At 51.6% G+C, this 25,794-nt stretch overlaps 1 protein-coding gene and 1 long non-coding RNA gene across 2 annotated transcripts in view; one reads left to right on the forward strand and one right to left on the reverse strand.

Moving 5' to 3' along the window:
• KCNB1 (potassium voltage-gated channel subfamily B member 1) overlaps positions 1 to 25,794 on the reverse strand; it is a 99,662-nt gene that overhangs the window by 29,536 nt on the left and 44,332 nt on the right. The gene's annotated exons all lie outside the window — the stretch shown is intronic.
• Positions 1,365 to 15,695, forward strand: LOC121020072 (uncharacterized). Its single transcript, XR_005785910.1, has 3 exons — positions 1,365 to 2,565; positions 3,145 to 3,149; positions 15,681 to 15,695. It is a non-coding gene; the product is annotated as an uncharacterized LOC121020072 (long non-coding RNA).

Here is a 25,794-nt window from a genome sequence, read left to right on the forward strand (position 1 = left end):
GGACATGGCCAAATGTGGGTTTATAGAGCTTCCAGCTGTGTTTGGTAACAGACTGTAGGTGGGTTGGAACAGATGCAGGAATCTAAGTGAGGAGGACTGGCAGGTGTCCAGGTGAGGGACTGTGGCTGTTGAGAAGAGAGAGGACAGATTCAAGGCGTATTTTGGAGGTGGAACTAACCAATTTGCTGATGGCCCAGATGTGTGGGGTGAGGCAAAGAAAAGTCAAGGAAGAGTCCTGGGTGCTGTTCCAAGCAACCAGGCGGATGAGAGTGGAGGACGGGGCGGAACATCCTGAAGAGGCTGGAGGGGTACCTGGGGTCAGATCAGGACAGGTTGTGAGCACAGGCTGAGGGGTCTGGATGAGACCCTGTAGGTAATGGGGAGCTATGGAAGCCTTCCTGATATGTTCCCTTTGATACTTCGGTTTCCCATTGTTTATGGTTTAGGAATACCTAAAAGGGTTCACTGTTAATAAAACAGTGTTACAAGAAAAAAAGAAAGAAAGAAAGACAGGTGGTCCACTTTTGCTCTCTCGCAGACAGCAAAGCTCCCCCAGCCAGCTATGGGTTTGGGAGTACAAACCACCTTCCTGGAACCAGGGTGTGGCTCAAGGGATCTCACCTGCTGACCCATGGATTCCCTCCCTTTCCTTCTCCATCTCCTCATTAAGGAGCCAAAGTGCCTTCAAAAAATCTTTATTGAATTACCGGCTGCCTGTCTTCCCCTCTAAAAGCTCCGTGAAGGTAGGGACCATCTTCAGGATTTCCGTGTCCCCCGTTGCCTGGGCCTGTACCTGGCACACAGCTGGTGCTTGATAACCATTTACTGAGGAACTGAATTCAGAAGAAAAAGCCCCCGTCTGCCATCTCTAAGGATCAACTGAGATACTATAACGTGCCGGGCTCGGGGCCGGGTATCCGTTAGGCATTCAAGAAATGGAAATAAGAGTGCACAGAAAATAGTCACACTGTCTGCAGCCCTGGGCCAGTCTCTGGTGGGTCTGGAGGCTTCTCCAGGGGAGGACGGGCCTGAGGGGTGGGAGGGAGAGGCGGCCTGTGACCCATACTCCCGGACCCCTGTCTTGGGCCTGGACAGGATAGGCGTGGTGTGTGGACTAATCCCGGCTAAGCAGCCGGATGTGCAAAGATGTGTAATCCAAGGCCTCAGCGTCCTGTCCAGCCGGCTTTAGCCTGACCTTGGCTGAGGATGACCCAAGTTAAGGTGGGTGCCCTGGCCTCCCAAGGCTCCCCAGAGCTGAGACCCTTTATATAGCCAAGGACAGAGACCAAAGGGAGGCCTTTTTGGAGCGCAGAAGGCGGCAGGCTCCCCCAGGGTTCCCCCACCCTCCACCCCTGCAAGTCTGGAAAAGTGCATCTCTGCACTCCTCCCCTGTTCTTGTATCTCTGTCCTACAGCCCTGTTGGGGGAAATGCTGTACAAAGACTTTGTGTCGGGGAAGAAGAGAGGAATCCGTTCATTGATTTAGCAAACATTTACGAAGCCCAAACTATGTGCCAGACCCTGGTCTAGATTCTCAGGATACAGCAGTGACCAAAGCAGATCTTGTCTTCAGGGAACTGACATTTGGGTGGGGGCGAGCAGATATGAAATGAGGAAACATGAATTAGCAAGGTCACTTTGGACACTACAAAGACAAGCAAATGGGCTACTGGGATAGAGAGTGAGTGGGTGTAGGGGGGGCATCATTAGCTATGGTGGTCAGGGAGGGCTTCTTTGAAGAGGTGACATCTGAGCTAAGACCTGAAGGAGAAAGATCCAGCTCTGTGAAGATCCAGGAGAGGAGCATCCGGGCAGAGGAAAGAGATTTCAACCCTCACAAATCACGTTTGACATTATTACCTCCATTTATTGAGCACTTACTATGTGCCAGGCTCTCTTCTAAGAACTTTACACGCAATACATTGTTCAATACTCCCCAAATCCATGACTGTCATCCAATTTTACAGATGAGGAAACTGACCCACAGAGAAGTTAAGCACTTTGTTCAAGGCCACACCGTTAGCAAGTAGCAGAGCTGGGATTTGAACCCAGGTCTGCTCTATCTTCCGGCTTATATAGGTTGTTCCCTATCCTCAGAGCATAGGGAGGAGAAAAATTAATTGTTGAGCACCTACCAAGCACCAGGCTCTTTGACTTCCATCATCTTTACCTGCTCTTACCTCCGAAGACTATCCATGGTCCCCTGCCACGCACCCCTGCCACGTACGTCTCTTTCCTCCTCTCTGTCGTCACCTGTATCTACTCCCAACTCCAACAGTGGCCATGCAACCCATTCTGGTCCAACCCCCATAGTTCAACCCTTCTAGTCATAGTGATTGGCTGAAGGATGGGCATGTGACCAAGATGGGCCAATGAGAGCAAATCCTGGGACTTTGGCTGAACTGCCAGGGAGGACGAGTTCTTATTTGAGGGGCACAGTCTAGCTGGGAGGCTGGAAGTGTGGAAAACCAGAGAGCTTGGCTGAGAGTGAAGCTGGCCCAGGGGAAGGCAGAGACAAAAGACAGGGAGAAACTGAGTTGCAACTGACAACATCGCTCGAGGGGCTGTTGAGCCAATAACTCACCCTTCTCTTTCTTTTCTAGCTTAAGCCAATTTGAATTGGATTTCCGTCACTTGCAACTGAAATGCGAACATTTTTTTTTCTCCTGGAATGTCCTCCCTTGGCTTCTCCCCTGCCACCAAGTATTCTTCTTCCTACCATCAGGAAATAACCAGCACTGCCGTCACCTGTGTACCTTTACCACTTTCATTAACACCTGTGTTACCACCGCCAGCAATAACACCATCACTGTCACCATGAACCCAATTACCCCCGGGGCCATGATCGCTCCTACGCCTGATGCCGGCACCTCTGCAAATGTCACATTCTCCCTCTGTAAATCTGTCCCCAGCATACAGGACACTTTCACAACCCAAGCCAGGTTCCACTGAGGTCCCATTGGAGGAGCAAGAAAACTGAAGTTTGCAAAGAGGATGGAATCTGCCTACAGCCACAGGCGCGGCTGCTCAGATTTTCACTCATTCATTCACTCATCTCCTCATTCGTTTCTTAAAGAAATGTCACCGACTGCCTTCTGCGTGGAGATGGGCTCCCCTAGATGCTAGAACGCCTGGGTGAACACAGGCCTGGTTCCTGCCCTCACTGAGCTGGGTCAGGTGGGCTCTAGGACATTCCGAGGAGACCCCCTTGCAGGCTGCACAGGAAGCCCGGCCAGGATCCTTCTCTCCTCCTTGGGGTTCTGAGACTATGATGGAAGAGCCCAGCTTGTAGGCAGAATTGAAGGGCTGCTGGGATTTTTTTTTTTTTTTTACCTCTTACCTGAGCTGCCTTGTGCAATGGACAGCCTCTGATTCTTGCTCTCCAGCCAGCCAGAGAGCTCCCTGTGTAGGTGCGTTGGGGTGAGTAGGGATTCTTTACTGCGTTGACTTCTCTGTCTCTGCACAGTGCCAAGCTTGGGGCCGCGCACACAGTAAGCACTCAGTAAATGCTTACTAATGGATTGTTTCTCAGGGACAGAGCTAGGGCTCCTTCCTTCCATGCACCCACGCACTCACACACCTTCCCCTTCCCTTCGCTCCTCTCCCTGCCTTCATTCCGTCCTGTGTCTACTCATTCTCCATTTTTGAATTCACCCATCTTCCACCGACCTCACCAGCATCCAACGTCCTTTAGTTTTCTATCATCTATTTATTCACCCCTTCCCCTCTGTGTTCCCTTCCTGGATTTGTCTTTTAAATAATCCATTATTTAAATCAATTCTTTATTCATCCCTCCAACCTGTCAGGTCTTGCGTCAGCTCAAAGTGACCCACCGTCACTTGATCCCTTCTTGGGGTGGGGAGTGGGGGGGGGAGGGGACCCGTCCCTACAGTCTGTCTCCTGAGCTCTCTGAGGGACCCCAGCTCTCATCCAGGCACGCGAAACTCTTCAGCCATTTTCCTTTCGTGCTTGTGTTTGGAATCCTCCCTAGAGTTCCAGCCTGCAGACCAGGCAGGGGTTATAAACACAACCACTCTCTTTGGCTGTTCGGGGAGGGAGCCGTTCTTAACCCCTGCCTCCAGAGAACACAGCCCTGGGCGGGGCCCAACTGCTGCACAACTCTGTGCAGCTGCATACAAAAACAATACAGTACTGCTTAAGCGCCTACTGGGTACTGGCATCACGGGCAGTGTAATGAGGACAACCTTAAAAATTTCTGAGCCTAAAGGCCTCTTCCCAGATCAACCCTACCCTTCTCTTTCACCCATTCCCCGGGAGGAGGCCCAGAGAGGGGGTGACTAACCGGGCCGGTCTGTGGCAGAACCTGGACTGGAGTCGGGGGCTCCCGACTTGGTGCTCTGTCCCCCACCTCACTGCCTCCCAGCCCCTACCCAGTCTCATTGGGTGATGAAGGATCATTCCAGCCTCCAGGTTTTCGTTCCTGCTACGCCTCTTCCCAGCCTCCTTTCCTAGATTGTTAGCGTTTTCCCAGCTCTAAGCAATTTGCCAGGAGCAAGCAAGACTGAATAAACAAACAAAAACCCGGATTCTCTGAGCCACTTTCTGAAGCACTCTGAATTCCTACAGGACTTCTTATCTTTCCTGACAACCCCGCCCCAATCCCATGCTTCCTTTTAAAAACCTTCCTTCCGGTTTCCTGAGTGGTGTTCTTCTCCCCACCCCCCCCCCCCCACCACCCCCAAGCCCTTGCAGGCAGCCTGGGGTCCAACACGCAGCCTCCAACAGGGGCCAGGCAGGAAGTGCGAACAACCAACGTCGGCTGGGTGTAAAATGCCAGGAAGGGTGAGGGATGTCAGGCCACCTCTGGCCAGCTCCAGGAGGGAACAGAGATGGCTCAAAGGTGGCCTCATTTCCCAGCTTCTCGAGAGAAACAAAAAAATCGAGTTCTTCCTGCTGAAATCTTCCAAATTGTTAACGCTGGCAACTAATTAAAATACGCAAATGCAGTTCAGTTCAGACAATACACATTAAATGGCTAGATCTGCGCCTTTCCCCTTGACAAGTCGTCCGTGAGCCGCTCCCTCCTCCCCCACAAATTGCCACCAGAGAGCCTCTGCTCCAAGAAGAGTTTATCGCTTTGAATACAAACGACTTAATAACAACAGTAGCAGCTACCGCGACTTGGATATCCAAACACTTCAATCCCTCCTAGCAGATACTTTTATTGCCATTTTACCCATGAGGGAAACAGGAGGCTCAGGGGGGTTAAGGAACCTGCCCAAGGTCACATAGGTAAGTGACAACTTGGATTTGAGCCCAGGTCTGCGTGACTTCAAGACTGAGACCTAGCTCAGCGGGCGGTGGCACTGACCCCTGGGAGGCACTTTAGAAAAGTGAGGGTGGGCAGGCATTTCTGAAGGTCGCGGTGATGGGGTGGGGGGTGCTGCTTGTCGGTGGGTGGGAACCAGGGACGGAAGACGCCCTGTGATGTGCAAACAGCCCTGCGTCCTGAGCTTCCATCCTGATCCCGTCCCGTGCCAGTAGGGCCCCCAGCTCTCGCTCTCCCTGGACAACGGCAGCCATTATTGAGTGCCAGCTGTATGCCAGAGATTTGAGGTCCAGTAGCCTGGACGTAGATAGTGTTAGCATCCCAACTTCAAAGAAAGAAAACCTGCGGTTTGGGGCTGGGGTGACTGAACAAAGGTTACACGAAGTAGCCCAGGGCCAAGACCAGGGTGAAGCAGTTTAAGGGAGTCCCCCAAACTCAGGACTCCAGATAAGTAAGCCCTTCATGCACTATTTTAGAAAGTCAGAAAAGTTCAAGATGAACACAATATCTCAATCTTACGTAAAGGTAGCCTCTGCCATGTCGAGCCATCCCCGGAGTCTGAGAGAAAAGGCAAATCAATCACGCGGGCCCTGGGTTTTTATGCCTGGGGTAAGGGCCTCACCTACCTCCCCCTAGTCCTGACCCTGAGCAAGAACCAGGGTTTGAACCCAAGGCCTTAGGTACTGATGGTACACCCGGGGGCCTCTCCATCACTAGCCTCAATAAGCCGGGGAGCGGGGCAACCAGTCCTCCCCCCTCAACTCGCCAGGCCTCGATTGTAACTGGTTAAATTACAGGCCCCTGAAAGCCATGATTTGTAAAGCAGAAGACAGACAGGCCTTTAATTAGAGCCAGGCGGGTGGGTGGCTGGTTAATACTAAGTTCCGTAATAAGTGCTGTATTTGTGAATTTGTTGGCTCGATCACGCACATTCTGGAGGCCTCTTTGGAAACCTGTTCACAGAAAATAGGGTAAACAGCTATTTCCACCCTGAGAGGAGGAAAGTGACTTTGCAGCAGGGCGAGCAGCACGAGAATGGGTGCTGGGGGCAGCGGATCTGGGACAAATCCCAGCCCCGCCGGGACGAGCCCTCTCTGAGCTCCTGCTTCCTCGCCCGCACCGTGGGAACGGGGAGCCCCTGCAGGTGGCGAGGACGATGGGAAAGAACACCCAGGACATGCCCGTCTCCCAGGGGCTTGCCCCAAGGGTGTCGTTTAGGAGGAACATTCTTCATTTACTCTTGAAAATCCCTTTCAGTGGTGACAACCCGAGCTCGCAAGTCCAAAAGGCGAGACATAATGAACTTTATTTCACATGCGGCAGGATGTACATGTCTGATGGGGTGGGGAGCGGTTAGGGGAAGAGGAAGAAATACAGGCGAGGGTAAAAAAAATCTTTAGCGAGAGAGCGAGAGCAAGGAGAGAGGGAGGAGAGCGAGCGGGGGAGGGGCAGAGAGAGGGAGACAGGATCCGAAGCAGGCTCCAGGCTCCGAGCTGTCAGCCCAGAGCCCGACGTGGGGCTTGAACTCACACGCTGTGAGATCATGACCTGAGCTGAAGTCAGATGCTTAACTGACTGAAACACCAAGGTGCTCCTCTCTTCCCAGTTCTCATGCTGGGATAAGAAAACCTGTTCCAGCTAAAAGTCTGGCATGTAGAAAAAGCTCATTACGGTTCCAGATCTAGGAAACGACAGGCAGGGGTTCCAGACCCCGCGAGCTCCCTGTGTGTGGCTCGAATCCCAAGTGGGAGCTGGCTAACGTCCCCAGTGTTCGTCTGGAGTGGCTGAGAGTCCTTAGTGGATCCAGCCAGGAGCTGCTGACTTCCATGGGCATCTCCAGCAGGGACGAGTAGCGAGGCTGCTTCGGACCAGTCAGGAGATAATGTGTGCTGCTTTTGCCTCCTTGACCTCCAAGGGCAATTACCAAGGCTGTGCACAAATTGGACACAAAGACAAGCCCCTCACAGCGTGCAAAAACTCTAAGGCAGTGTAAATAAATAAACCGCTAGGTTGAGAACAGACAGAACGACAGATAACAAACACGGCCCTCTACTCAGAGACTGGCTGGCCGGTAGCTGGGGGTTGGATCCAGGGATTCGCAGTGGGGCGGTACTGCTCAGCGAGCGCTGGTTCTGGAAATCCATGAGGGTGTCCTGAGGATGGGAGAGGATGCCCCAGGCACTGAGTGGGTGGAGGCTGGCATGCCAGGTGACCTTTAATACCCAAGACGGTGCTGCTTAGGGCTTCCTGAACCTAGACTCTGACTCCGCTTTACATATAAACACAACGAATATCTTCTTTTTTTTTTTTTAATGTTTATTTTGGAGACAGAGAGAGACAGAGCATGAACGGGGGGGAGGGCCAGAGAGAGGGAGACACAGAATCGGAAGCAGGCTCCAGGCTCCAAGCTGTCAGCACAGAGCCCGACGCGGGGCCCGAACTCACGGACCGTGAGATCATCACCTGAGCCGAAGTCGGACGCCTAACCGACCGAGCCACCCAGGCGCCCCCACACCGAATATCTTCTGCCAAGGTTTCAATATACGCTGAATTTTCCAGAAATGCAACCACTAGGTAAAGCAGAAGGACTATACTTTTTTCTGCTCAGAACTTTCTCAAGAGTTAGTCACCCCATCGGAAAAATCACGTGGCCGGCTGACGGCAATGCCGCTTGTGGTGTGTGAGACGCCAACCTACCTGTAGCTCTCTGTTTCCGTCACTGTCACACTCACAGTGCTTCTGTGTATAGTGGAAGCACCTGACGACGCTTTCATGGTCTTCTGGTGTCTCTGTCGTGATCAGGCATTTGCATACTGAACTGCATACTGCTTTAGTATAAATTACTTCCCTCATCATTCTCCTTTCTGCTACAGGCAGCGTGTCCCCTGGAGAAAGGTTGTCACGCTGGGCTTGGAGTGGGGTGGGGGTGAGTGATGCCTAGTGGCATCTAGAGGGCAGAGGTCAGGGAGGCTGCTAAACACCCTACAGTGCACAGGACAGCCCCACAGCAAAGAATTTTCCTGCCCCCAACATCAGCGGTACTGAGGTGAAGATGTCCGCATAAAAATCAAGTCCTGCTTCTGGGCCACATCGGCTCCTGGGAAGGTCCCGTCGGATCTCACTGTCTTTCTACTTGGTGACTAATCACCAGCCTTTCTACCGCAGTCTGGAACTGGTCTGGAGAAACCATGCTTTCTCCCCACACGCTAGCCCCCAGCTCTCCAGCTCACACTTTGATTTCTCTGGTTCAAACGTCAAAGCGCCCTGGACATACATAGGTGCCTGGATGTTAAGACCCCTCTTTTGCACACAGGCAGAGAGAACCAGAGAGAGAGTCACCAGCTTGACCAAAGTCACACAGAGAAGTGCGGGGGGCTGGGATTTGAACTCAGGCACTGTGACCCCCAGCACATTCTCTGAAGTCGCGTTTTGAGAAGTGACCTCCTCGGGGGTTCAGGTTTCTTGTGACCTCTCTGCTCGCCACTTTCCATGCCCTTCTGGTTAGAAATGAGCCCTTAAGTTACAGTGGAAACAGAAACAGAAGCTGGTTTTGAACCCTCCCCCTCCGTGATAGGCTGAGGCTCTGAGGTCGATCTTGGAAGGTCTTCCTAATGACGGCACGTTACGTACAGTGAAATGGAGGAGTGTGCCGTGAGCAGCACAACACGGGGGCTGAGGAAACAGACTCTGGCTCCAAACTGGGGTCTAGTGTCTGGCTTCCAGCCCAGACCCTGGAGAAATTCCTTCAGCTTCCTGAATCTCAGTCTCCCCATCTGGGAAATGGAGCAGTGATACTTCGTCAGTCATTGAGTTGTGAGGATTTGATGGCTGTTAGCTCCAGGGTCTGTGGAGGCAGGGGGATGCTCTGGAGAATTCTAGAAGGTGGCAGTGCGTCCTCACCTCCAGAGAGTCGAGGAAGGAAAAGGAAAACAGTGGTCTTGTTTTCTCTTTTAAGAATTCTCTCCGGCACCCCTCTTTGCCTATGTTCATGCCACAAAGTCATCATGCCGAACCCTTAACCAGCAGCCCCCCCGCCGGGCACTGAGTGTTTAACCAAGAGGGGACCCCAGAAGCTTGGCTCGGCCCTTCTCTGGCTCGGGCATGTTTTATATTTTATGTTCATTCAGTCACCGTATACTGAGTACTTTCTGTGTGCCAGGCACTCTGCTAGACTCCGGGGGCAGAATGGGAATGAGGCAGCAGTCACTGTCCTAAGCAAGAGAAGGAGTCAACAAACACACACATGGACAAACAGCAGAGAGGGAGTTCATGGGTGATGGGGACAAGTGTCTGTGGGAGGTAGGCAGCTGGTCAGGAAAGGGCCCCCTGAGGACACCTGCTAAGCTGAGGTCTGAGGATGAGCATAGAGTAAGACAGCCGGAACAGCAAGTGCAAAGGCCCTGAGGCAGGAACAAGGTGTGTTTAAGGGCCAGAAAGAAGGCCAGTGTGGAAGAAGCAAGAGAAAGGGGGCTCAGAGATGATGACGGAGAGGCAGGCAGGAGCCAGATCATGCAGGGCTTTGAAGGCCAGAGTGGGGGGAAGGGGGAGCTTCCAGTTTATTCTAAGAACCCAGAGGAAGAGAAGGCTCTGGGCCCTGAATGGAAGAGCTGCCTTATCTCTCGGGAGCACCAGGGCTCACAGGAGAACCTGTCACCCCTGCCCTGGAAATCTGGCTGGTTTGTGTATAGCCGGCCCCTGCTGGCCTCATTCCTGCCTTCCCACCTTTTCTCAGGCAGGTTCCTCTGTCTGGAATGCCCTTTCCTTTCCCCTAACTGGTCCAACTTCTCCTCAGCCCACCCTTCCTGACAGCTACGGCCCATGGCGACTTCTTCCTCTCCTGAGCACCTCTCTGATATTGAAATCATGTTGCTGGCAATGTAGATTCCTGGTTCTCCCCAGAGAGACTGATTCAGGAGACGGTGGTAGGGCCCAGAAATCTGCATTTTAGACAAAGTCTTCAAGGGGACTCCATGACACGGCCTTGGAGAGACCCAGGCGCTGACGTTTTCCCAGAGCCAGCTCAGGCAGTAGGGTGTGAGGGGGGTGTATGGAGATGGAGGGGAGGGGAGGGGAGAGGAGGGGAGGGGAGGGGGGCTAGTCAGTGGAACCAAAAGACTGCAGGCTCAAACCTCAGCTTTGCGCCTTATAACCAGCTGGGTGCCCTTTGGCAAGTGCCGTCACCTCTCTGAGCCTCAGTTTCTTCATCTATAAAATGGGGACAGTCACACCTAACTCGAAGTGTTGTGGAGATGACAAATAGATGTGGCTCCCCCAGGGGGTGGCCGGCTGGCTTAATAAACACAGTGTGGTCCCCACCCCACAGCTGCTTCCCAAGGACCTGAATACAAAGAGCTATAGCACGGGGCGCCTGGGTGGCTCAGTCAGTTAAGCGGCCGACTTCAGCTCAGGTCATGATCTCGCGGTCCGTGAGTTCGAGCCCCGCGTCGGGCTCTGGGCTGATGGCTCAGAGCCTGGAGCCTGTTTCCAATTCTGTGTCTCCCTCTCTCTCTGCCCCTCCCCCGTTCATGCTCTGTCTCTCTCTGTCTCAAAAATAAATAAACGTTAAAAAAAAATTAAAAAACAAACAAAGAGCTATAGCACACTGAGGCTTGCTGTGTACGGGCAATGCTCTCTAGCCCAGGGGTCAGCACACTTTTCCTGTAAAGGGTCAGGTGATGAGTATCTCAGGCCGCGGGCCATGTGCCTGTCACGACGACTGCACTTTGCACGGCAGCACAAAAGCAGCCAGAGACAACCCGAAACAAACTGGCATGGCTGCATTCTGAGGCACCTTTAGGGACGGACGCTGAAATTTCAATTTCGTATCATTTTCACTTGTCGTGAATGGAACTCTTCTCTTGATACCTCTCAGTGCCTTGGGAATGTAAAAGCCACGGTTAGCTTGACACAAAAACAGGGCGTGGGCTCGATTTGGCTTGTGGGCCCAGGTTTGCTGACCCTGTTCCACACTCTTTGCAGGGATTCGTGCCTGGGACCCTTACGAGATAAGCGTGTGGTCACAACCTTGGTTTCAGACGGGGGAAACAGAGGCTCGGAGAGACTGAGATCCGCGTGCTAGGTCCATTCGGTCTCTGTTGAGAGCAGCAGTGGTAGGGTCTGAAGTCGTAGGAGACAGATTCAGGGCCCATGCTGTTCACCACTGTGCTCTCCTACCTCGCTGGGGCCACACCAGCCTCAGATGCAGACGCCGCATTTCCAGAACCGGTGACGTCTCTTTACTGAGAAAGAACTCTGATATTGTTCAAGTCACTGCTACTCGAGTCTCTATCGCAACAGCCAATCTGTATCCTAAGTGATTCTGAAAATGCCCGGGAGTCATACTAAGTGGGGTGGCCAATAATGGCCTTTCTGAGACGAGATGCTTGAGCTAAGAGCTAACTGCGTGAAGGGGCTGCTTATGAGAAGCACCTGGGGCAGAGAACCCCAGGCAGAGACCGGTAAGTGCAAATGCCCTAGGGTGGGAGGACCCCCTTCTCCAGGGCTTCTGTAGCTGCCGGGGCACCTCCCACCAACAGGCTGTGTTATGATCATCCATGGGGTTCTAACTTCTGTGGCAGGTGGCTTGATTTCGTTGAGCCTTAGTGTTCTCAGCTAAGAAATGGGATAAACGGTACTCTTTTCATAGGGCTTTTGTGAGGATTGATTGAATTAATGCACATAAAGTTCTTAGGAAAGTGTCTGGTGCATAACACATGCTCAGTAAACGATGGGTTCCCTTCCCTGTCTTCTCTGAAAAGAGATGGTGTCCTAACTACATGCTTCCCAAGGTGAGAGGGGAGCCTGATGACTTAATGTCTTTTTCTACTTCATCCATCCATCCATCCATCCATCCATCCATCCGGGAAGCATTTATGGAGAACTGTGCTAGATTCTGGAGATGCAGAAACTAAATAAATTCAATCTATGCTCTTGAGGAGCCCAAAGGCCCTTATGCAGGATAAGTACCTAAGTTGCCTTATAGAACATGACAGAGTGTTCGGTTTGCCACTTCTCCCAAATGGCCTCGAAGTAGTGATTTCCCCTGTCATCTCTAACTTCTTACCAGTAAACCAGAGGTGATAATCCCTACCCACAGAGATTAGATGAGATCAGAAAGTTAAATTACTTTCTACAGAGCTTGGCACATAGTAGGCATTCAAAATATGGTTCCTGTTATGCTAGCGGATACCCCGGAAGGTTTCTTGGAGGCTTCCAGGCTCGCATAAAAGGATGGAAAGAAGTTGGATATGCGAGAGTGGCAGAGGGGAAGGGGAAACCCAGGCAGAGGGCACAGTAAGAGCAAAGGCAAAGAGGCAGAGAAATTCAGGGTTCAGAGAGGGGCCAGGGGAAGAGGAGTGTTCTGGTTTCCCTCTTTCAGCGTTCTCAGGGCAGCGGGGTTCCCAGAACTGAAAAAGACGGCTGGGGTAGGATGGGCTCCGAGGGGTGAGGTCTTGCAGTCCGGGTGACCCAGATAGCCGGAGGCAGACGAAAATGGGTCGTGGAATTAATCCCTGCCACAGGGCGGGCTCCCCTCCACCCACCGTCTGGGCTGGTGGGGCCTGGCTGGGGAGGAGGAGATGTGTTTGGACACCTGGATGTCCCATGGGCTTGTCAAACTTAACGAGGTCGAGTGGAGGGGGGTGCCTGGGCTGGCTCAGTCGGTAGAGCATGCGACTCTTGATTCTGGGGTCATGAGTTCGAGCCCCACGTTGGGTGTGAGCCTACTCAAAAAAAAAAAAAAAAAAAAAAAAAAAAAAACAAACGAAAACTGAAAACAGGGTCAGTGAAGTTCTTGACAACCTACCAACTGCTCCTTGCTGGGTTCTTCCTGCTTTGGCAAACGGCAGCTCCCTCCTCCCGGATCCTTAGGCCACAAACCCAAGAGGCCTCCTCGACTGTTCTCTGTGTGGGCTCCACCCTCAAAACAGACCCAGAGTCTGACCGCTGCTCACCTCACCGTCACCTGGTCCAGGCCACTGACATGTCCCACGAGGACTATTCCACCTGCCTCCTCACTGGTGTCCCTGCGTCCTCCCCACCCCTACCATCCATTCGCTACAGTTCATTTTGAGAGAGAGAGAGAGAGAGAGAGAGAGAGAGAGAGAGAACACAAGCGAGGACAGGGGAGGGGCGGAGAGGGAGGGAGAGAGAGACTCCCAGGCAGACTCCACAGGGTCAGCACAGAGCCCGCTTCGGAGCCTCTGTCCGCCCCCCCGCCCCTCCCCCACTTGCACTCTCCCAAAAATAAACATTAAAAAAGAAACCACTTGGGGGCACAGGGCTGGACCCGGCTGGCAACACCTTCTTCCTGAGCTACTGACCAAAAGGACAGAGCAGGGATTGGCACCCGTGGAAAAGCAGGCGGCTAACCCTCCTGAGCTCTCTGTGCCAGGCCTTGTTCAGGACGCGTTGTGTGCTTTACCTGTTACGTTTTGCTCCAGCCCCAAAAGGCAGGTGCTGTTCACCCCATGAGCCCCTTCACCACCTTCACCCCTGCGAGCAGCGAAGCGGGCTGCCCACAGCTTACCAGGGGCAGAACTGAGTTCCCTTGGGGCAGACCAGCTTTGGCCTCAGACCAGGCTTCTTGGCGGGTGGGTAAGGTGAAGAGGGGCTCTTTGAGCTAAGACAGACAGGGGCTGACCACCAAATGACGGAACAAAGAGTGTTGTAGGGTGGCTATATGCCCAGCCCTACTGCAGTCCCCCCCAGGTTTCCATCCTTCCTAAAATGTGCTTGGCCCAGGCCAGTGTGGGCACTGGGATGGGCCAGAGGCAAATCTGCAGAGCTGTGGCAAGGCACTGGGCTCTTTCCTTTCTGGGGGTGACCTTGGGGAATGCTCTAAGAGGGGAGGGACCACCAGTCTCTCCAGGAACCAGAGGTCAGGAGAGGGCCATGTCTGTCTCTTGCAACATAATGTCTTTTCGGTTGTCATGGATGTGGCTTCATTTACTCAATCCCACCTCACCATGGCCCACTCGTGCCCCTCCGCCCCCCACGGCCTCTTTAACCTCATCTTGTGCTACTCACCCCCTCACATGCTCCAGCCACAATGGCTTTCTCAGTGTTCTCCTACAGTGTTGAGCTCATTTCTGCCCCAGGGCCTTTGCACTGAAGTCCCCTCTGTCGGGAACATTCTTCCCCCATTTTTTGACGTTATCCTCAAACCTCAGCTTCCAGGAAAGGGTTGGCAGTGTGCAAAGGAGAGGCCATTCCTCCCAGACCTCACAACCCCTAAAGGGCTTAAACAAGAATTTTCATGATAGAGACTTAAGATTACTCACTGCACCATAGCTTATTAGATCAGAAAGTTTGGAAACAACCTCAGTGTCCATCAACAGGGGAAAAGTTAATCAACAGTGGGCCATCCACCCAATGAAATACGATGCAGCTATAAAAGAATGAGGTGGCCCAATATGCATACATAGGAAACAATTCCTATTAGCAACAAACAAAGCAAGATGAGAACATCATGTACAACCAGCTCCCATTTCAAAAAAAGCAAAGAAAAAAGAAGGTACACATATGGATTTGGATTTACTTATATATGGATACACTATTTCTGGAACAGATCAGAAGAAATTGGTAACAGTGGCTGCCTCTGGTGGGGGGGTGGGCAGAGGGATTGGGGACAGGGGCAGAGGGAAGGACTTTTCACCGTGTGCCCTTTTGAACACTTTGACTTTTATACTGAGAAAATATATTACCTATCCACAGAACTGGCATGCCAACATTTTTAGGATTTTGACCTTATCTCTAAATGGGTTACGCACACAAACAGAGACAGAGAGGGGACGAGCAAAGGCTAGGTTCATTGAGCCACGTCACCCTTACATTCTGTCACCGGCTCACTAGGAGAAAACACCGTGAATTTCCGATATAAATGTATAGATAAAGAAAACAAATCCCGCGGTTATCTTGTGAGCCTCACACTTCTATGTTGCATGGTAATTTCATGCACGTGGGTCAAAAGCACGAGTTTGGTCAGTTGAATATTTTAAGTGAACCGTAACTTGAGGGATGTCTTCTTCTTCTTCTTTTTTTTTTTTTTTTTTTGTTGTTTTTAGATAAATTAATATTCTGGGAGTCTCAAAAAATAGAAGTCTTAGAAGTCTCCCAGGCTTCTGTTGGCCCGAGGGGACCCTGTCCCAGTTCTCTTCAGGGAGAGACCGGGGAGGCTCAGAGGACACGAACAGTAAATCCACAGTTCCACATTTAGCTGCCCCTGGGGGACAGTGACCAGAAGCAGGGCCAGCCCTGCCACTGGGAATGTGGCTCCTGATAAATAAATGTGGGCACAAGCGAATCCCCAGCTTCGAAGGCCGGTCCTGCTATAAACTGGGGGGACTACCTGTTGTTTCTTAGCTGCCTCTTCTGGAAACAGCCCCTCACAGTATGGAGCTAGAAGCTCTCCTCAGTTCTGTCCAAATCCAGGGCCTTTTAGCCACTACGTCAAAGTGAAGGATGCTGATTTAGCCATGGCTGTGGCCTGACCTGAGCCAAGGTCAAAGTTTCCCGAAATGCTCAAACTGCCCTACTAAGGATACCTAAGACTTTGACCCGTTCGTGAGTGTCGTCCTTTGCTGCCTCCGAAGCTCATGTCCAACCTGCATCTCACTGGATTGTCACGACTCCTCTAGGAGGTAGCCGGGCTGGCTTCATAGCTCCCATTGTACAGACAGGAAAGCTGAGATTCAGAGGGGGAAGGGACTCGTCTAAGGTCACACAGCTGGGGAATGTCACACATGGTTAGGTTTTCCAGTCCAGAGCTCTCTCTGAGACCCTACCTGGAGGACACCAGGGGAGGTCTAGCTCGGTGCCTGGGTCCCAGGGCATGGATGTGCGAGGCCCCTTCTCGCCAGGTGCACAGAGGCCAGATGGGTCCAGCCACCTGTCCTGCTGAGCCTGGTAATGAGGGACTCCTGTGGAGCCACCAACAGGGCATCATAGAATATCTACAGGCTCAGCAAGCTCTGCCAGATCCGCCTCCAGAAGGTATCTGACAGATACGTGCCCACCTCTCACCTCGGACGGCCCCTGGGCCAGGTCACCATCCTTTTCTTCCTGGAGGAATGCAGTCACCTCCTGTCTTCCTTCTGTCCCCCACAGTAAAAACACACCCCGTTTTGCACTTTCCTGTATTGGGGTCCTGCGAGAACCTAACCCACATCTCATAATTCTTCTTTGTTCAAAACACCCCCATGTCTTCCAATGCACTCAGAGCAAAAGCCAAAGTCCTAACAATGGCCCGCAAGGCTCTGTGTGGCCTGGCCACTCCTTACCTCTGCCCCACCTCTTGCCACTCCTATCTCTCTCTGCATCCTAGCCACCCCGGCCTTCGGGCTGCTCCTGAAACGTACCCAGCACTCTCCTGTCTCAGGGCCTTTGCACTTGCTATCTCTCACCCACGTGGACGTTGGTCTCCTTTCTTTACCTCTTTTATGTTTCTGCCCAAGTGTCACATCCCCAGAAAGGCTTTCCCTGACCTCTGTATTTCAAACGGCACCCACCCCAGTTAATACTTGCACCCTTACTTCTGACATATTACATCTTTGGATAGATATGTTTAATCGTATCTTATTGTTTATTGTTCTTCTCTCCCTTCTGGAATAAACTGTGGGGTCTTGGTCCTTTTCTTGACTGCTGGAACCTCAGGGCCTGGCAAGGGGCTGGTATACAGTAGATAACAAGGATTTGTTGGAAGGACAAACGTGAGAATTCTAGGTCTCCAGATGAACTTCACTGGGCTCTGACTGAGCCTTCCCACTGAGGCTGGGCAGTTTACCTGCTGGCCACATGTCTGAGACCGCAGTGACAGCACCCAGTGAGTACGTTTTTCTGATTGGAGACAAAACACACTCGGTTTTCTCAAGGTAGTCAAACAAATGCAATGAGAACTTTCTGGAGCTCAAGGTAAAATGTGTACAGTGACATCTAGTTCCAAATGTGTGGTTTACAAGGGACCAAAGAGGACCCAGGGATTATTTCTTTGAAAATAGCAAATGAGATCTTATGTAAAGTTGGCTTCCCTTGGGGTGGCTCCCATTTCCAAAAACCTCATTATTATGCAGAAAATAATCATTCATGATAGTTACCATTAACTGAGCAGCTATTGGGGGGGGGCACTGTGGACTGCTTTGGGTATACTGTCTACTCAATCCTCAAGATATCTTTGAATAGTATCCCTGCCTGAGAGAAAAAGGAAACCAAGGCCCAGGGAAGTGAAATGCTTTGCGGGCTGTCCTACAGCCACGAAGAGAAGTCAGCACTCAAACCCTGGTCTTCTCACCCTGAATCCTAGGAAAGGTCCATAAAGGACCCTGGCCCTGGCAATCTGCTGCTAAGACAGCCCATGCAGATGAGCACAGGCCTGCTGACCAGGGCCTGAAAAAAAAAAAAAAATTCGAGGTCGTCCAAACAACAAAGCCAGTCAGTCATGCAGCACTGGGTTTGGGCTGGGGTTATGACTCACTGTGTGTTCCTAGAAGGTATCCAGAGAGCTCTGGCCATTTTCTCCTAAAAGCTTTGGTGAAAGGTGAAGGAAATTGTGTTTGGGAAGCCTTCTTTGGATTCCATTAAAGCAGGTGCTAGGGGCCTAGAGCAGCAACAGGTGCTTTGTCCCCACCAAATCACCTGTGGGTCTTTCTAGTTCTCAGGCTGGGCAAGAAAGCCTGGATTTTCAAGGACACAGTCCCTCGGGGGGTGGGGGGGGTGGGAGGGGGGTAGGGGCACTGCCCTGGGGGCATAGAACAGACAGGGTGGGGACTTGCTTCAGGCTTGCCCCATAAGGCAAAATGGAATTTGGCCCAAACCAACTTTGGCCAACATGAAGTGGTAAGGAATGTCTTATTCTGAGACGGGCCCATCTGTGCTGTGGAGCATTTTCCTCCCAAACCTCTCGACCTACTGACATCACTTTCCAGCCACGTGGGTCTTCAAACATCAGCCCCACTTTGCCTGCCACTCCTCTATCAAAAGGCAAGGGTTATGCCCCTTCCTCTTGAATTTGGGCTCTGCAATTGCTTATTCAGCGGACTGTGGCAGAAATGACGTGGAACCCAAACCTTGAGAAACTGGCATCTTTCCCTTCCTGTTTTTTGGTCTGATCACTCTTGGAACCCAGTCGCCCTGCTGTGGGGAAGCTCAAGCTACTCGGTGGAGAGAAGATGCCAGCCAGGAACAACCCCATGTCATGTGGGCGAGCCCAGGTAAGCCACCCCCGCGGACACCATGTGTGGGGTAGAAATGAACCGGCCCCACACAGCCCTGCACCTGCTGCAGACCCGTAATAAGTGACTGATTCTGTTCCAAGCCACTAAACTTTGGGGGTGGCTGTATGTTACACCCCGATAGGTAACCAGAACACCTTCCCAAATTAGAAGGAATTCCTGGGTCTCGCAGCACCCCCAAATCCAGATGGAGGACTTTAATAATAACAGAGAGGTCTGGTCGTTTGAAGGAAGGCTAGCAAATCAGGTCGGAAAACTTCATCTCATCGGGTGGAATAGCTAAGAATAGTCTTGGGCTCTTCCCTATTGCAGATAGAATCCTCGGTCAACCAAACACACCCCTAGATGCTCTGTGGTCGGGGGTTAGGGTGACAAAGGCAGATTTCCCTTAATTCAGGATTTTAGATATTTTTCACGGAATTACCTGGTAGTTACCATCCTATTTGGAATATCAAAGGAAATAAGGCCACTGTATAGGAAAGCACCAGAAACCTTTCCTTCTGCTCTTTTAATGATTGTGTGGGGCTGCCATGGAGACAAAACTGGGAAGAGGTGGAGGAAGGCAGCCTATAAAATCACTGTGCATGCCTCTTTTTCTGGGGCTTGGCCTGGCTCCATGGAAGTGGGTTTGTCATGTGATTCAAAAAGGCTCCAAAACTCTGTCTGCCAAACTGTCCCTCTCTCTTAAGTGAGCTAGAACTCCTAAAAGGACCATGACAACGGGACAATGCCCAGGAAGCACAAGGCAGGGATCTGAGGGCTAGCAGTCAGTGCCTGCTCCCTAACGGACAGAGCCCCAAAAAGCTTCCATCAACAGTATGCTGGAAAAGACAGTGAAGCGAAGGTGACTGGATACAAACCGTGGTCCATCCGAATGTAAGACTACTCAGCACTAAAAAAGGAAGGAAACACTGCCAAGTGCTACGTAATGGACAAGTCTCCAAAACACGACGCAGAGTGAAAGAAGCCAGACCCAAAGTGCCACATATCGTAGGATTCCATTTCCACGAAATGCCCAGAAGCGGCGAATCCACAGAGACAGAACACAGACCGGTGGTGGCCTGGGGCGTGGGAACGGGGAGGGAATGCACGTAGGCATACGGTGTCGTTTGGAAATGTTCTGAGATTGGATTATAGCGATGGCTGCACAATTCTGTAGGTTTGCTAAAGAATATACTGAATTATACCCTTAAAATGAATGAATTTCATGGTATATAAATCAGTCCTCAATAAAGCGGTTTAAAAACGAGAAGCCAGGGAAGTCAGAGGGAGGAGACGGAGGTGAACGCTGGGGGTTTTTAAGGCATCGCGGAACCTAGGAGATAAGTGGTTACGTACTGCTCGGAAGGGACAGAAACTGTGATTGTCTCGTCACTAGCTGGGGAAATCACAGAGCAGAAGACCTCTGACTTCCTACTAGTCAGGAAGAGGTTATACCACGAGCAGGATAAATGCTGAGACTCATAATGATAACGGCTGACACTTACTAAGTTCTGATTCTATGCCAGGCTGTGTAAAGCATTTTATACGTATGGACTCTTTACCAGCCCTACACAGAGATGTTGGGAGACAATTCTCCACGGGCCTCTCAAAGTCTGCATGTTTTCTGAGCAAGAGACACAGAGAGCTTTGCCCTGGACTATCTTCTCAAGATTGTCATATAGCAAACAGCCTTGGAAGACAAAAACTGTATCTTCCTCTGGGGTAGAGGGCAGAGGGCAGAGTCATTTCCTAACCAGTATAATAAAGAACATCTCTCTCCAGGGCAAAGGCTGGGAGGAGCCCCCCTTATAAGACTGCCAGGAGCCCCCCTTATAAGACTGGGGATTTCCTAAGCTTTAGGATCCCCAGTTGTGGCAAACGCAGGTGGTGTGGGATCTATGTGGGGTGCTTTGCAATGCTCCCGTGGAACTTAGGGGCAAAGAGAACTGATGTGAACATGAACTCATTCCACCTGCTGGACTGTGAGTAATAAAGCCTTTTGTCTCTGACCCAAGAGTCTCGTGTTTTCTGCCAGCACTTATGAAACCGGCAGGCTCACCTGTTAGCTTATAAACAAAGTAAAATCTCAGACCCTCCGCATTTCTTTTTCTTTCTTTTTTTAAAGTAGGCTTCACATCCAGTGCAGAGCCCAACGCGGGGCTGGAACTCACGACTCTGAGCTCAAACCCTGAACCGAGATCCAGAGTCGGATGCTTAACCGACTGAGCTACCCAGATGCCCCTGAGACGCTCTGCGTTTGTTGACAGTCAGCACTCACATCACCCCATTCTACAGATGAGGACTCTGAGGCCCAGAGAACTGAATGTTCTTGCTCAAGGTCACACAGTTAGCAAGTGACGGAGCTGGGACTGAAACCCAGACTGACTGGGAAAGGCAGGAGACCTGAGGAGGGGGGGGTTTGGTGAAGGCACCAGCTGATACTGATGAGAGCTGAAAGCTCCAAAGATACACAGAAGGTCGTACCTCTCAGCCTCCTCACCCCACACACCCCCAGATGCTGCCTGTCCCCACATCCGGCTGCTGGGGCTGAGCAGCCAATTCGGGACGGCCGTGATATATTTAACGGTGAGTCACGCTCTCCCCCAGCAGTCAGCAGTGGCAGGCTTGGAGGATGCAGGGAGCATCTCTGGGAATCCATGCTTGAGGGTTGCCATGGCAACCCACCCGCCCCGCTTGCCAGCAGCTGGGATGCCAGCGCCTGAATCGAAGCAGAAAACAGTCTCACGGCCGAGTGTGGCCAAGGACAGTAGCAGGCCCGCCACATGCCATCAGCAGCGGGGTCACCAGGGGCTGCTGTGGGGGTCGTGGGGACTGGTGCGAAGGAGGTCTTGTAGGCATGCGTGTGAGCTCAGAGCCAGCCCATGGAGGACCAGCGTCCCTGGCGGGCTGGGATGAGGGTACTTGACTGAGGGTTATTTTGCTGAGTGCCACCTCTTTTTGCCTCGGTTTCTCTCGGTTTGTCTCTCTCATACACACCCACCCTGACAAAGACCCCTCTCCATCTGAGCCTTCTAACCAAGCACAATTACAACAGCTAAAGACTGACGGCAACTTGGAGTGTTGAGCACAGATCCATCTTCCAGGGTCCTTCTGAAGACTTGAGAACGTATGACCCGTCGGCCACCCCCACACTGGTATGAATATTCCAGTGAAAGCAGTTTGGAGTCCATCCGTCCGTCCGTCCGTCCGTCCATCCGTCCATCCATCCATCCATCCTCTTAATTGTTCCTTCTGAATTACATTCAGGGTCCTAAGGGCCCTACATAGAGCTGGGTTTGGTTCTCTCTCTCTACCTCCTTCCACTCTCCCCGCCCCCTTACTCCTCTCTACCTCACTACCTTTGCTGCTGTTCCTTGAACACACCAGGCACTTCCTGCCTCAGGGCTTTTGCACTTGTCCTACCTGCCTGAACCATTCTGCCCTCAGATAGCCACAGCCTGACTGCCTTACCCCCTTTAAGTCTCTGCACAAATCTCAGAGAGATACCATTAAGTCCACCCTAGGAGAAAGCACCCAATCTGGCCCCAGGGAGAAGGCCAAATATACACACAATATAACACAAATTATGACTTGGTTTCCTCTGTTTACGGTAAGGAGAGGGAAGTGGAAAGTTAGTGACTTACAGATTGAATATGGTCCACAGATAGGTTTCGTTTTGTCTGAATGGTGTTTTAAAAAAGTTGAATTAGTCGCTGACATTTATAGAATGTGGGAGATTTCGTTTTTAAATCCCACTTTTCAACTTCTCTTGAAAACCCGGAGGATCAAGGTGCACATTCGTGCGTTTGTAACGGCAACTGGCTGGGGCTGAGCGGAGGTCACCCCTTTGGACAAGGCGTGAGCACTCTGGTCTGCCAGGGGCCCCACTTGGCCCTCATCATTCATTTATGTGGCCGCAGACACCTCTGTCACTCTGTGCTTACAATCTGGGCCTCCAGTCGGAGCTCTCTAAGGGTCTTTGGTTTGGGATGGAAGGAGTAGACAGCATGGCAGTCGTTTTGCTTCCATCAGAAGAACTGAGTTTCTGGACTCATCCAGGCATCCCAGGTGAAGGCACTGGGTAAACCAAAGCTCAGAGGTGTGAGAATGTAGGGCAACCAGAAGGATGGCCAGTAAGTAGTCTGGCGTGGGAAGAAGCCAGCAAAGTCATTTGGGACCAGAACCTTGAAGGGCCTTGAGTATCTTGATAAATCACTTCAATTTCTGAGGATAATGGGGAGCCACAGAAGATTCTGGAGCACGAAGAGAGACACGATCAGAGTCAGCAGTAAGATGGGGAGGGGGAATGAGAATCACCCTTGATATCGAGTCTGGCTCAGGGTTCTCTTGGGGCCAAACCCCAGTGTGGAGCGTATACAGGGGTGAGAGGGCTGTGTCTCCCACCTCCGCGTGCGGCCCCCCGGCTCCCTCCTGGCTGTCTTATAATAACAGTGTTTTCAATCTGGACATTCTGGGTCCCCTGCGGCGGATCTCTCAGACATCCTTCTAGAGAGAAAACAAAAAACACTGTTTTTCCGTGTCTATTTTAGGCTGCTGCCTACATCTTTGTTCTTCGTGAGGAACACGCATTCCTGGGGGGCCCCGTTCTCAGCTGTGGCCCGGCAGCCAGGTCTGGACCACCAGGCTGGGTTCCGTTATGGGAAAGAACCAGCAGATGTAATGGAATCATGCCAATCAGGCCGGGAGCGGCACGGGGACGATGGTGGTCATGAAGTCCCCGTGCACGTGCCCCTCCTAGACAGACGCCCTTTGACTGTTCTGAGCAACTAGCACGAGTCCACTCTCCTCGTCCCCCGAAGATGCTGCCTGGAGCTTGGAAAGTCCGTATCGTGTCGTACACTCGTGCCCGTCTTACTGAGAGGAGAAGCAGAGATCCACCTGTACCTGGATGGATCCAGCTGACTCATTTTACAGATGGTAAACTGAGGCCTGAGAAAGAAGCACGGGCTGCTCAAGACTGTAGAACAGTTGGCCACAACTTGCGACTGAAGAGATCAGACTATACAGTCTCACAGGGCCTGGACCTTGTCTGCCTTGGTCACAACTCCATCCCCATAACACCTGGCAAATGGCAGGTGCTTGATAAACACATGTTGGAAGAATAAATCACATCTCTGCAGCTGCTCTCAGCCTTTACGAATAAGTCTCTCACACATTCCCATGATTGTCTTTCCAGCCAGGAATGACATTTCTCCTCATTTTGCAGGTTCAGAGAGGTTTGGCCGCCTACCTGAGATCACACAGCCTGGAAGTGGCAGGGGCAGGATCTGCATCCACAGCATCTTCCCGTAAAGCTGGTCATCCCTTGAATCTCCAAGTAGAGGAAGAGACCCTGGAGCCCCCAGCTATGAGGTGGAAAGCCTGATCCCTGAGGACAGCTCTGGTCTGAGTTCTGAGTTCCACTAGACAATCTCCGGGGGGAAGAGGGAGACTAAGAGAGCAGTTTCCCAAAATGCTAAACAGAGTCGCCCTCGGACCCACTCCTGGGTAGCTACCCAAGATAGCCACACAAAATTGTCTACCCACACAAAACCTTGTACATGAATGTTCACGACAGCATCGCTCATAATAGCCGGAAAGGGGAAACAATCCAAGTGCCCGTCAGCCGACGAAGAGCGAACACAATGTGGTCTATCCGTACGATGGGACAGGATTGCGCCACGAAGAGGGAGGGAGTACTGACACCTGCTACAACACGGACGAGATGTGAAAACACGAAGCTGAGTCAGAGAAGCCAGACACAAAAGGCCACAGAGTATATGATTCCATTGATATGAAATGTCCAGAAAAGGCAAATCTCCGGAGACGGGAAGTGGGCTGGTGGTTGCCAGGGGTTGAGGGAACGTGGGATTGGGGAGCGACTGTTAACGGGCACAGGGCTTCTTTTTGGGGTGGTCAAGATGTCCTCAAATTAGGTCGTGGTGATGGCTGCACAACCCTGTGACTGCAGTAAAAACTACTGAATTATACATTTTAAATTGCCATGTGAATTATGTTCCGACCAAACTATTTTTTAAGGAGACCCAGAGACGCATTTCCATGACAAGGGAGTTTTAGAAGGGGGGACACACAAATGAGACAATGTTCCCGGCATGGGCAGTCCCGTCCTGTCTTCCTGGGTGTCTCAGGAAGGATTTCGACCCCAGGCCCCGAGGACTCGCCTGAGGGCTTATTCCTAGAGAATTGAGCATGTGCAGTGCACCTCTTCCAGGCAGCCCTCCCAGATATCCCACTCAGGGTCAAGAAAAGGAACCCAGTATGATGACTGGGCATTGCCCGGGGTCCAGGGGCTCTGTTGGTGATAGGTCACGGAAGCCATGCGACAGACAGCCCTGCTGTGTGCAAGGCAGCATCATCACCCCATTATCCAGGCAACGAAACAGAGGCTCAGAAAGAGCCTCTTGGCTTGGGTACTGTAATGAAATGACTTGCCCAAGGTCACACGTGCTGTGACCTTCACCGTCCGGGTAGAGGCTTCATTCGGTCGGAGCATCCCCATCTGCCACTGATATAATGGTGCTCCACATTTCATCAGATTTCATTTAAACAAAGCCAAACATCTTTCCCAGGGCCCCACCTGCCACGGATTCTAGGCTTGATTGTGCTGTTTTTCTAGACTCTATCCTGCTAATGTCTGGCATGCTGCTGTGGGCCGTGGATTCTGTCACCACGTCTCAAATAACCCTGATGCGGGGTTCAAGGAAGGAGACAAAGTTGCTCCCTTGTGAAGCATTTGCATGATGCAATTTTTATGTGTTCTCTCCTCTCAGCACTAAATGAAATGAAAGGCTCTCCCTTCTTCTGATGCTTTAGGTGCAGCTCTGGAGTTTAGAGGTCTGAGAGCTGGCCACCAAAGTGCACACGCAGAGCTGGAAACACACATCCTTTCACGTCTCCATCCATCCATCCATCCATCCATCCATCCATCCGTCTGTCCATCCGTCTATCCATCCACCCATCCATTTCCCCATTTACTTCATTCCTTCATTAATTCAACATTTATTGAGGGCCTACTATGTGCCCGGCACTGGGTTAGTCTCTGGGTACAGTAAAAGAAAAGATAATACAAGCTTTGTCCTCATGGAGCTCACAGTCTAGTGGAGGAAAACAAGCCTCAGTAGACACACAAAATGTTGACATACATTGGGATGAATGTCACTGAAGAAAAGTTCAGAAAATAAGGGGGGGACCTAATTTCATTTGCGGAATAGGAGAGGACTGAGGAAGTTGATAATGTGGGATAAGGAGGATTTATGACTTATCAGTGAGGAGTGTG

The sequence above is a fragment of the Herpailurus yagouaroundi genome, unplaced genomic scaffold (genome assembly GCF_014898765.1).
Source record: "Herpailurus yagouaroundi ecotype Mexico unplaced genomic scaffold, PumYag 246, whole genome shotgun sequence".
NCBI lineage: Eukaryota > Metazoa > Chordata > Mammalia > Carnivora > Felidae > Herpailurus > Herpailurus yagouaroundi.